At 53.9% G+C, this 10,566-nt stretch overlaps 1 protein-coding gene and 1 long non-coding RNA gene across 2 annotated transcripts in view; one reads left to right on the top strand and one right to left on the bottom strand.

Moving 5' to 3' along the window:
• The window catches only part of MXRA7 (matrix remodeling associated 7), a 30,244-nt gene that overhangs the window by 18,296 nt on the left and 1,382 nt on the right, over positions 1-10,566 (bottom strand). The gene's annotated exons all lie outside the window — the stretch shown is intronic.
• On the top strand, positions 1,247-3,492 carry LOC137212984 (uncharacterized). Its single transcript, XR_010937737.1, has 2 exons — positions 1,247-2,591; positions 3,305-3,492. It is a non-coding gene; the product is annotated as an uncharacterized lncRNA (long non-coding RNA).

Here is a 10,566-nt window from a genome sequence, read left to right as displayed (position 1 = left end):
CAGGCCTGGAACCTCCCGGCTTTTCCAGTGACTCCTTGGAGTTTGGTGTGACTGCAGGGCGGGGTGGGAGGCCAGGAATGCAGGGCCCGGACTAGAGAGCTTATATAGCACAAGGCCCTGAGGAGCCACCGAAGCTTCAAAGTGCGGAGAAACAGGATGAGAGCTGCATTGGGGAGCAGTTCGTAGGGATGCACTGGCGAGACAGGAGGCAGGAAGGTTCAAAGCACAGGTGAGAGATGTAAGGGCCTGAACCGAGAGGCTAAAGGAATTGGGCCCTCAGCTCTGTCTTTGCCGAATGAGTCTCGAAGGCCCAAGGCGACTCCTCAGGGCTCTCAGGGCCTGAGTCCCACTCTGGGGCTTGCTCTCCTGTGGCTGGTGGGGCAGCCGTGCCCCACAGCTCGGCCAGGACCGGGCCTGGAGGCCGGATGCACCCAGCAGCTGCTCAGAGCGCTGACTGCAGATCTCACGAGAGGCCATCACCACTGTTGATTTCTGGTCCGTGCCCTTGGTCCTGAGAATGCTGCATGGTACCCATGCCTTAAGGGCTGCATTGTGTCCTTCCCCAAATTCATATGTTGAGGTCTGAACCCTCAGTACTCCAGACTATGACTGTATCTGGAGAGAGGGTCTACAAATAGGTAAGTTCAGTCAGGTTATTAGGGTGGGTCCTAATCCAATCTGACTGGTGTCCATATAAGAGGAAATGTGGACACGCGGAGAGACAGCAGGGAAGCTTGCACACAGAGGAGAAACCACGTGAGGATCCAGCAAGAAGGCAGCATGTGCAACCGAGGAGAGAGGCCTCAGGAGGGACCAGACCCCCGACACCTCGACCTCACGGTTCTGGAGAAAATACATTCCTGTTGTTGAAGCCATCCAGTCTGTGGTACTTTGTTATGGCAGCCCCAAGTGCAAATGAAAGTAAATCAATGTAATGAAAACTGTGAATTGGTGACAGCCTCTGAGACTGACAGCTGGTGTCATCCTGGCTGGTCCCCAGAGCAGGCGCGGGACTGAGACCCCTCCCCGGTCAGCTCAGTGACCAGCGTCTCAGCAGGTTAGAGACTCGTTCTAACTTCACACGTTCTGGGCTACTTTTCTAATTCAGCTTTTCCACCAATGGAGGCAGGTGGAGGGAGGGCCTCCTGACAGCCTCGCCAAGGCCAGGAGCCCAAGACCGGAGTCCCCCAGAGGCCAAGACGGGATGGGTAGCGGAGGGGATGGGAGGGGGCTGCAGGGCCCACAGGGGCTTGGAAGGAGGCTTCTCAGAGCCCCCAGGGGCCACATGCATAGCTGACAGGCAGCACATCACCATTTATGGCTGCCCTGGCTGATGCAGGCCCGATACACAGGCTGAAGTAGAGCAGAGATGGGGGGAGACAGAGACAGGGAGACAGCTCTCTGTCTGTCTGTCTGTCCGTCCGCCTAAGGAGATGGGTCTGCCCTGGAGTCCTGCAAATAGGGTCTGTTGGACCCTGTGACCAGCCACCTGTGGCTGCACCAACGCCCCTGCCCCCCAGTCAGTCCGGACTGGTTTCAGACAGGGAGGACCACGGCTCCACCAGGCAGGCAGAGGGGGAGGCCGGCCTGTCCCTCCCTCCCCGCGTAGGAGGCAACGACAGAGACAACAGAGCTCACAGAGCTCTCCGGGGGCTGCAGCATCCCCCATGCGCCGCCCCGCAGCCTGGGTCGGGCCCACTGACCCCTCCTTCTCCGGAGAGGGTTTCCTGGCTCAAGGGCTGCTTCCAGGCTCCCACTCCAGCGGGAGCGGGCGGGACATGGTTGGCACTCCTTCCAGAAGGATTCCATCAGGCAGTCAGGCTGTTCATCCTCCGCATTCAGAGGGGGACGTCGGCTGTGGGGCGAGCAGAGAGAGCAGAGCCGGCGCCAGTCCCCGGGGCGCCGGCTCTGGGTGGGGAGGATGGGCCAGCAGAGGTCATGACCAGGCCGCTCTCTCTGCCCGCTCCATCAGAACAACTCAGCCACCCTCGCTGCAGGCTGAGGCCGCTCAGGCCAGCTCTCTAAATCCACGCGTGCAGCTGGACAGGGCACGTGCCCCGTGATGAGAAACTGAAGTCTTCTTGTCCCAAGCTGGCCTCCTCCACGTGTGCATTTTATCCCTGCCGTCACAGCATCTTGACGCTTTATCGCGGCTTGGGAATGTTGATTCTTTCTTCTTTCCTTTGTCCATGCCACACGGCATGTGGGATCTTAGGTCCCTGACCAAGGAGTGAACCCGAGCCCCCTGCAGTGAAGTGTGGAGCCCTAACCACTGGACCGCCAGGGAATTTCCTGCTGTTTCCTTTCTATTCTGGCTTCTAGACTCTCCCCGCCTCTGAGAGCCGTCTGGGATCCACCCCCTCATTCTCCCCACTCCTGTCTCAGTCACTCAGTGCCTTCATAGGCACGGTGTCCTCGACTCCACTCTCCTCCAGTCATCTGCTCTGAGGACAGTTTAAAATGCCGACTTCATGACGCTCTTCCTGCCAAAGCCCCATAATGACGGTTGCCACGTTCAATCCAAACAACCCCTGGCTTTCGAAGCTCTCCCGCTTCCAGACTCAGGGAGGTCAGTCTCTAAGGGCTTTCTGGCAAGTGCCGTCCTCTCCCACCCACCACACGTGCCATGGGGTGCGGGGGCGGGCTGGAACGTGGGGTCATCCTTGGGACCACAGCCTCGGGCACAGGATCTGTCCTCGGCTGTTCACTCCCGAGCCCCTCTCCTTCCTCTGTCTGGATGCGGTCCTCTGAGATCACAGGATCTGACCTGGACGGTCTTGAGCTCATGTTATTATTCTACCCGCGGTCGGCAGAGCCCTGGAGCTGAGTGGAGGGGCTGCGGGGACCACTGCGAGGAGGAGGGGGAAGGGCAGAGGGGCGGAGACCCTCACCCAGAGCAGCTCCTCTTTTCCTCTGTGCACTGGGCTTCCTCCCGTGTAGGATTAAAGAGGGAAAAAGGTATCCGGGGCATTAAAAAATGTTAGAAAGCCACTGATCTCACATGGCTTCTACCCAGTACCAAACTCCAGTCGATAAAACCTTTGATGAATTGCCGGTTATCCAGTCTGTTTGAACACGTCTCACGTTGGGGGGATGACTACCTTACAGAGCCGTCTGCCTCTCTGGGGCACAATACACAGCTCTAGGGATGCACTGCAGGCAGGCGACACGCAAGGCCCTGGGCTAGAGGCTGGGCGTGAAGAGAAATAAGACCCCTGCTGCCCAGGGCAGTCCTACGAGGAGGCAGCACCTGCCTTTCAGCAGGAACCCACAGAGTTTTCTTTCCTTTTTGTTGTCATTGCAGCTTATTCATTCAGCAAGTTCTTTCTGGGAGCCGCTTGTCCGCCGGGCCTGTTGTAGGAGCTGGGGACGTGGCCATGAACGTGGCACGCAAGGACCCTGTTCTCACGGGCTGACATTCCACTGCGGCAGACAATGCAGGCTAAAATAAAAGATGATCTCAGCCCGTACTGAGTGCTGAGAAGGAAGCCAGCCGGATGGGACGATGTACTGGGGGGAATTTATATCCGCCAAGGTGGCCAAGGACACAGAGACTTGAAAGGGGAGGATGAGCAATCTGTGAAGATCTAGGCTGGGGAGAGTCTGCCAGGCAAGGGAGGGGCAGCGCCAGGCCTGGTCTGTGTGTGTGTGTGTGTGTGTGTGTGTGTGTGTGTGTGTGTGCACTGAGCGGAGGGGGCGGGGCAGCTGGGAGAAGAGGCAGAGGGCCAGGGTCCTGCTGGGCCTCAGGGGCCCTGGTAAGAGCCCGGAGTTTATTCTGTGAGCGATGGAAGCCACTGGGGGCTGTAAGCAGAACAGGAGATGAGGTTTCTATGTTACGGACAGCTGACAGCACCAGCACGCTGGTTGCTGGTTGCGGGGTGGGGCTTGGGTGGGGTACACACTGGAGGCAGGGAGACCGCTGGGGAGGTTACTGAACAGCCGGCTGAGCCCTGGACTGGAGCAGTGGCCAGGAAGATGGGCAGACGTGGCAGCAGGCAGGAGGCCTTCTGGAGACACGGGTGACAGGACTGGCTGATGGAGTGACGGGGGGGGGGGGAGCGGGAGAGGGAAAGGAAGAAACCAGGAAGACACGTGGGCTCTTGGTCTGAGCAGCTGTGGGAGTGGTGCTAGACTCTCAGTGGGATGAATGTCACTGGGCTTGCGGAGGAGGCGCAGGGCATGCCAGCGGGACAGAAATGAGGCACCCTTATGAGACATGACTGTCTGCGGTGCTCATTAGACAACAGAGGGGAGGTGTCTGGGAGGCAGCTGGGACGGTGCTGGGCTGGGCATATACATTTGGGCACCATCAACCACAGACCAGGAGGCCGATCGTGGCCAGTGTATTCTGGGAGATGGCAGTGGTGGTCCAGGCCCTGATGTAAGTGCTCCACTTGATATTATGGGCAGGAGCTTCTCCAGCAAACAGCAAAGGAGAGGGAGGACCTGCTCAGCCACTGACTCAAGGGGCAGGGCTGGGGAGAGGGAGAGGGAGAGGTTTAGGAGCTGCACACTGCCCAGGGCATGAGGAGCCAGCCTGTAGGGCGGTGTGTCCAAACGTCCAGACCAAAGGGACCATCCCAGACTCTGACCTCAGATCCCAATCAGGGCACATACACAAGCCCCAAACACACTCTGTCTGGCTCAGACAGCAGCCTGCCAGATTCAATCCTATCAGATTAACAGTTTTTGGCACTGTTCCTATAAATCGGATTTAGAGGACATCAAAAGCTTCATCAAAAAAAAAAATACCCTGGAGCAGCAATCAGGCATCTACCAGACCCTCAATCAGTGGTTGAATTCTAGTCTCTACATTTCGGGATTAATAGAGAAGGTCAAGGACAGGGAAGAAAACTAAGGGACTGACAAAATCAGATCTGAGAGGGTCAGAAGAAGTGAAATCATTGTGTTGGGAAAAGCCAGGACTTAAGAATTTTGACCACGACTAACTCCAAGGGCAATACAGAATGTAGGGGGCCAGCATTTAATATCTCCTTAAGATCTCGGCCTCCACCCGAGGAAGGGGAACCAGCTTTAGATCATGAGGAATAAAGACAAAGAATGGTCTGACCCTGGAGTAGGTTTACAGATCTTCATAGGAGGCCACTGGGCCAGAGGTATTTTCTTGTCTTGAGATTGACCTCAGACACTGAGCCTTCAGCAAGGAAGAATCTGGCTGGGAGAAAGAGTATTAATACCAAGGTCACAGAATTAGGCCCTTGCTGAGACCAAGTCCAGGGTTGTCTCAACCAGACTGCCCAGAGGGTTAGCAATGTCTGCCAGGATTTGTAACTTGGAAATATTAAACACGAGCACAGACCTCCCTGGCGGCACAGTGGTTAAGAATCCACCTGCCAGTGCAGGGGACACAGGTTCTATCCCTGGTCCGGGAAGATCCTACATGCCGCGGAGCAACTAAGCCCATGTGCCACAACTACCGAGCCTGCGCTCTAGGGCCCATGAGCCACAACTACTGAGCCCGCGTGCCACAACTACTGAAGCCCACAAGCCTAGAGCCTGTGCTCCGCAACAAGAGAAGCCACCACAATGATAAGCCCGTGCACCGAAACGAAGAGTAGCCCCCGCTCGCCACAACCAGAGAAAGCCCGCACGCAGCAACGATGACCCAACACAGCCAAAACAAACACACAAAGAAAAAAAACAAAAAAAACGCGCGTGTGCGCACGCGCACACACACCCTCTACCCAGGCCGTGAAACAAGAGCTGATGACTAGAAAGCAGACAATTCCAGATTGTTCCAGATGTTCAGACATCATTTTAGTTCAACCCCTTCATTTTGTAGATGGGAAATCTACAAGGTTAAGTGACTTCCCCAAGTCCTAAGGCTATTCAGAGGCAAAAATACCAGATAAGCAAGTTCCAGGAATTCTTGCACTGGGTTTCCTTCAGGCTGGTTAATCTCATTAGCTGTTCTTTAGCCACCTTGGCCAGGAGAAGGTGACCCATGTGCCCACCTCCCCGGCAAGAGAGAAGGAATGATTGCTATTAGCATCCCAGGCTTCCGTCTTTGGTTCTTATCAGGCAGCAGGCAATCAGAATGGCAGCCAGCAGCTCTGTCTGTGCGTCAGGGCCCGACAGAAGGAGGGGTTTCTGGCCCCTCTTCCATTTATCTGTCCTTAACAGGGGCAAACCCAGTGCACTCTGCCTCAGGTTGTTCCAGAAACACTCTGGCTACCAGGGACTTGGCATTTCTCAAAAAGAACGTCCACCAAGGGTCTAAGTTGGTCTCACCCCTCCCACGCTGTGGTTTGGGCCGATGGTCTGGGAAGGAAAAGACTACAAAAAAGAAACTGTCTAAAAGTGAACACGCTCAGCGTTTTATTTCTAACTCTCTGAAGGCAGACAGCTTTCTTCTTAAACACGTTCTTTGGGAGTTTACGTCTTCCCACTAAGTAGAAAAACTCTGACAGCTACACTTTCTATGTGCAAACAAGACTCTGTCTCTGAAAGGATGAACGAAATTTAGCTATTAGGAAAGCCCCAACTTCTTTCTCATATGAAAAAATAATTATGAACTTAAAGAACTTTACAAAACATACCCTCCTGCAGTTCTAAACGTTGAACTCTGCTTCTAGCCCTCTGCGTCATCTGGTTTAGTTGATGTACCTCATTGTGACGATCGTGAAGACATAATTCCTGTTTTGTGTTCGGCTTTTTTCCTTACTTATTTCTACCAATTTGCTTACTAATCTAACGTCCTAATTAACGGACATTTGGATTATTTCTATTTCCCACCCCCCTAGAGAACCACTAGATCTGATACAGACTGCTTGTATCCCCCAGAACCCATATGCTGAACCCCCAATGTGATGGTACTTGGAGGTGGGACCTAGGGGAGGAAATTAGGCTTAGTGAGATCATGACAGTGGGGGCCCCCATGATGAGGTTAGGGCCCTCATAAGAAGAGGAAGACAGCAGAGTGTCCTCTGTGCTGTGTGAGGATACACAGCAAAAAGGCAGCTGTCAGCTGGCTGGGAAGTGGGTTCTCACCAGGAACCGAATCCGCCAGTACCTTGATCTTGGACTCTCAGCCTCCAGAACTGGGAGAAATAAATGTCTGTTGTTTCAACCAGTCAATCTACAGTACTTTGTTATAGCAGCCCGAGCGGACTCAAAGTGGTATGAACACCTGCCAGGTATCTGTTAGCCTCCACTAAACTGGCTTCTGTTAAGAGAACAGAAAAGTGGAGTCATGCTGACACCACGAAGGTCAGGACATGAAAAAGAAAAAAATGAAAATAAAATACAATAAAGAAAAAAAAATAAATGAAGCTCAAGACACATGATGGGGGATGGGATTTACCTGCTTCTTGATCATTCTGGGAGGGCTAGGGGCCCTGCAGCTCCCGGGGGGCAGGCCTGCGGTGACAAGGCTGGTGACAAGATGGACCTAACAGCAAGATAACTTCAGAAAAGGTGAACCAGGGCCCAGCTGCATGGCGAGGACAGACAGAGGAGGCTCTGCAGCTCAATCAGACCAGCACCCCTAGAGTGCCCGAAAAACCAAGCCGTTTCCTGAGAAATTCCTCACTGGGTTCCTTTTTCCCGACATTGTATGTTGGAAAATTCCAAGCCTACAGAGAAGTTGACAGAATAATACGATGAACACTCATACACCCTTTCACCTAGATTCACCAATCCTTAACATTTTTCCATCCATCTTTGTACTCTCTCTCCATACACACCCATGATCTGTGTGTGGGACTATGTGAATCATGACATGTTTATCCCTGAACGTTTCGGCATGCACCTTCCTAAGAACAAGGACATTTTCCTACATGATCACAACGCCGGCATCACACTCAAGAAAGTGAGCATTGATACAATAAACTGATCTAATAAACCATTCATTTGACACATGATCCAGTTATCTCCAAAATATTCTTTTTTTTTTTTTAAGTCTTATTAAGTTTGTTACAATATTGCTCCTGTTTTATGTTTTGGTGTTTTGGCCTCCAGGAATGTGGGATCTTAGCTCCCCGACAAGGGATGGAACCTGCACCCCCTGCATTGGAAGGCGAAGTCTTAACCACTGGACCACCTGGGAAGTCCCCCAAATATTCTTTATAGCTCCCCACACCCCCGCTCCACCCCCCTACCCCAAATCCAGAATCCAATGAATGATCAGGCATTTCATTTGTCTTTCCTGTCTCTTTAGTCTCCTTCAATCTCGAACAGTCTCCCTGCCTGTGACATTGGCCAGCTGCCTTATAGGAAGTCCCTACTCCGTTTCTGAGTAGACTGAGGGCCCGAGCACCAGGATGCCTGAGTCCTGGCACAGACAGAGCGATTTGACTCTAGTACTATTGAATGACACTTGACCCTTTGCCCATGACCACTGTTTGGTAGCCTACAATACAGCCTTGCTGGAATCCACATCTCCATTAGGTAAGAGGCCTGCAAATCCTAAAATCCTAAGCTATACCTCAGCACCCAAAAAGCACCGTTTCCTGGGCTTAAAAGGGACCAGCTCCTGTTCTTGACGCTGTTCTCCATAATTCTTTGTGAGGGTGGGGCATGCCCACCCCCTCCCCTGCCCGCTCCCACACTAATCCCTCAGAGAGAAATGACAAGAGGTTTCACAATACAACTCTGCCCTCTGCTCGGCCTCCCTGCCCTGGCTGCTCTGCCCGCATTTCTTCAGTCCCAGTTCAGCCTCCCAGCCCACGGAGGCCCTTCATGCGACTTGGTTCTCCTGCGCCGAGGGGCCGCTTCCCCATGGCCCACAGCCGCAGCGGAAGGCTGCTTCCCTGGGCTCTGGGTCCTTCTCAATAAGCAGCTTTGTGAGGGTGGGCAGCAGCTGCCCCAGGCCTCCCAGGCCTCGCCAAGAAGGGAGGCGATTGGATTAGAATGGAAAATGCAGGGGGGAGGGGAGAGGTGAGTTAAGCGCCACTCTCCCGGGGCTGGGGCTGTGCCTTCCCGCTCTCAGCAGCTGGGGCTGCCCCCCCTCCACTCCCACTGCTGCTGCTCACTTAGGGAGAGGCTGGGTGAGGGCGTCCCTGCTGCTTTTCCAAACCCAGACTTGAGTTATTTTTCCCCAGTGGGCCTTCCGGTCTGCTCTCCAGGATTGGGCAGTGTGATCATCAGAAGAAAGCAGTGGGACCTGCTCTCGAAAATGCCCAAGTCCATTTCCAGACAGTTGCTAGCAGCTCCTTTCGGGGTAATGCCACCACCGGGAAGGCGGGGGAGTGGGTAACAGTGGATATTTGTGTCCCCCAGAACCTGGCCCAGGGCCTTGTGCACAGCTGGAGTCGACGTGGGCTTGCTAGCTCAGAGAGGGCTGGAGACCTGAACCCAAAAGGGAAGGGCGAGACCTCCAAAGGAGGAAGTGGACTTAAACTTAATTCTCCCGTTGGGTGGATCACGTCAGGACAGGCCGTGGAGAGGAAGGAGGGACGCACAAGCCTCAACTGTCACGGTCATCTGCTCTGGCAGCACACCAGCTCCGAGGCTGTGTCCACCACACTAGCCTCCGTAAGGTGCCTTGTCCTTCGAAGCCCCCACTCGCCCTCACAGGACCTGCTTTCTCCCAGCCAGAGGCAAACCAGGCCTGCTTTTTAAAGAACCACTAAACCCCTTACATAGATATCATACTGCTGAGAGCCTAGAGGCCTTGTAGAAAGTTCTTTCAGAAGTGCTGTAACCCAGAGGATCGAGATGACTGAGCACCACTAAAGGACATTTTATTTATTTATTCATTTATTTTTGGCCGCGACATGTGGCATGCGGGATTTTAGTTCCCCGACCAGGGATCGAACCTGGGCCCCCTGCAGTGGGAGCGTGGAGTCTTAACCACTGGACCGCCAGGGAATTCCCTACAGAACATTTTTTTTTTTTTAAACTTATTGTTTTATTTTTGGCTGCATTGGGTCTTCGTTGCTGCGCGCGGGCTTTCTCTAGTTTCGGCGAGCAGAGGCTACTCTTTGTTGCAGTACCCACGGGCTTCTCATTGCAGTGGCTTCTCTTGTTGTGGGGCATGGGCTCTAGAGCACAGGCTCAGTAGTTGTGGCACACGGGCTTAGCTGCTCCGCAGCATGTGGGATCTTCCCGATCCAGGGCTCGAACCCGTGTCCCCTGCATTGGCAGGCGGATTCTTAGCCACTGTGCCACCAGGGAAGCCCCCTACAGAACATTTTAAACTTCAGTCCAGAAGCTGCCTCTGGGTGAAAAGGGGCCACTGTGTTAACTCTAGGAGCAGGGCTGACTGAGAGCAAGTGGCAGCCTGGGAACAGCCCCTATACCTCCCCTGTTCCCAAGAGAATCCTAAATATGGGAGCAAGCCTAACACATCAGCACACATCCAAACCCCACCTGCCATCACCACAGGTGAGGTCAGCAAGAACCACAGGGCCTCAGTGCTCCCTGGGATGAATACAGCAGCTCTCCTCAGCCTGGTCAGAATACACACTAATGACACAATTAGTCACCCTCTTGTCAAGCAAAGCGCCTGCTCACAGGGGGTCTGGAACAATTACTCAGCAAAGAGAAATGCCTCCGCCCAGCCTCGCTGCCTCCTCCTCCCTGCAAGGATTCTCTCCAGTATAA

Source organism: Pseudorca crassidens, chromosome 19 (assembly GCF_039906515.1).
Source record: "Pseudorca crassidens isolate mPseCra1 chromosome 19, mPseCra1.hap1, whole genome shotgun sequence".
Classification (NCBI taxonomy): domain Eukaryota; kingdom Metazoa; phylum Chordata; class Mammalia; order Artiodactyla; family Delphinidae; genus Pseudorca; species Pseudorca crassidens.
Note: the sequence above shows the minus strand (reverse complement) of the source record. Positions and strands in the feature narration are given on the sequence as shown.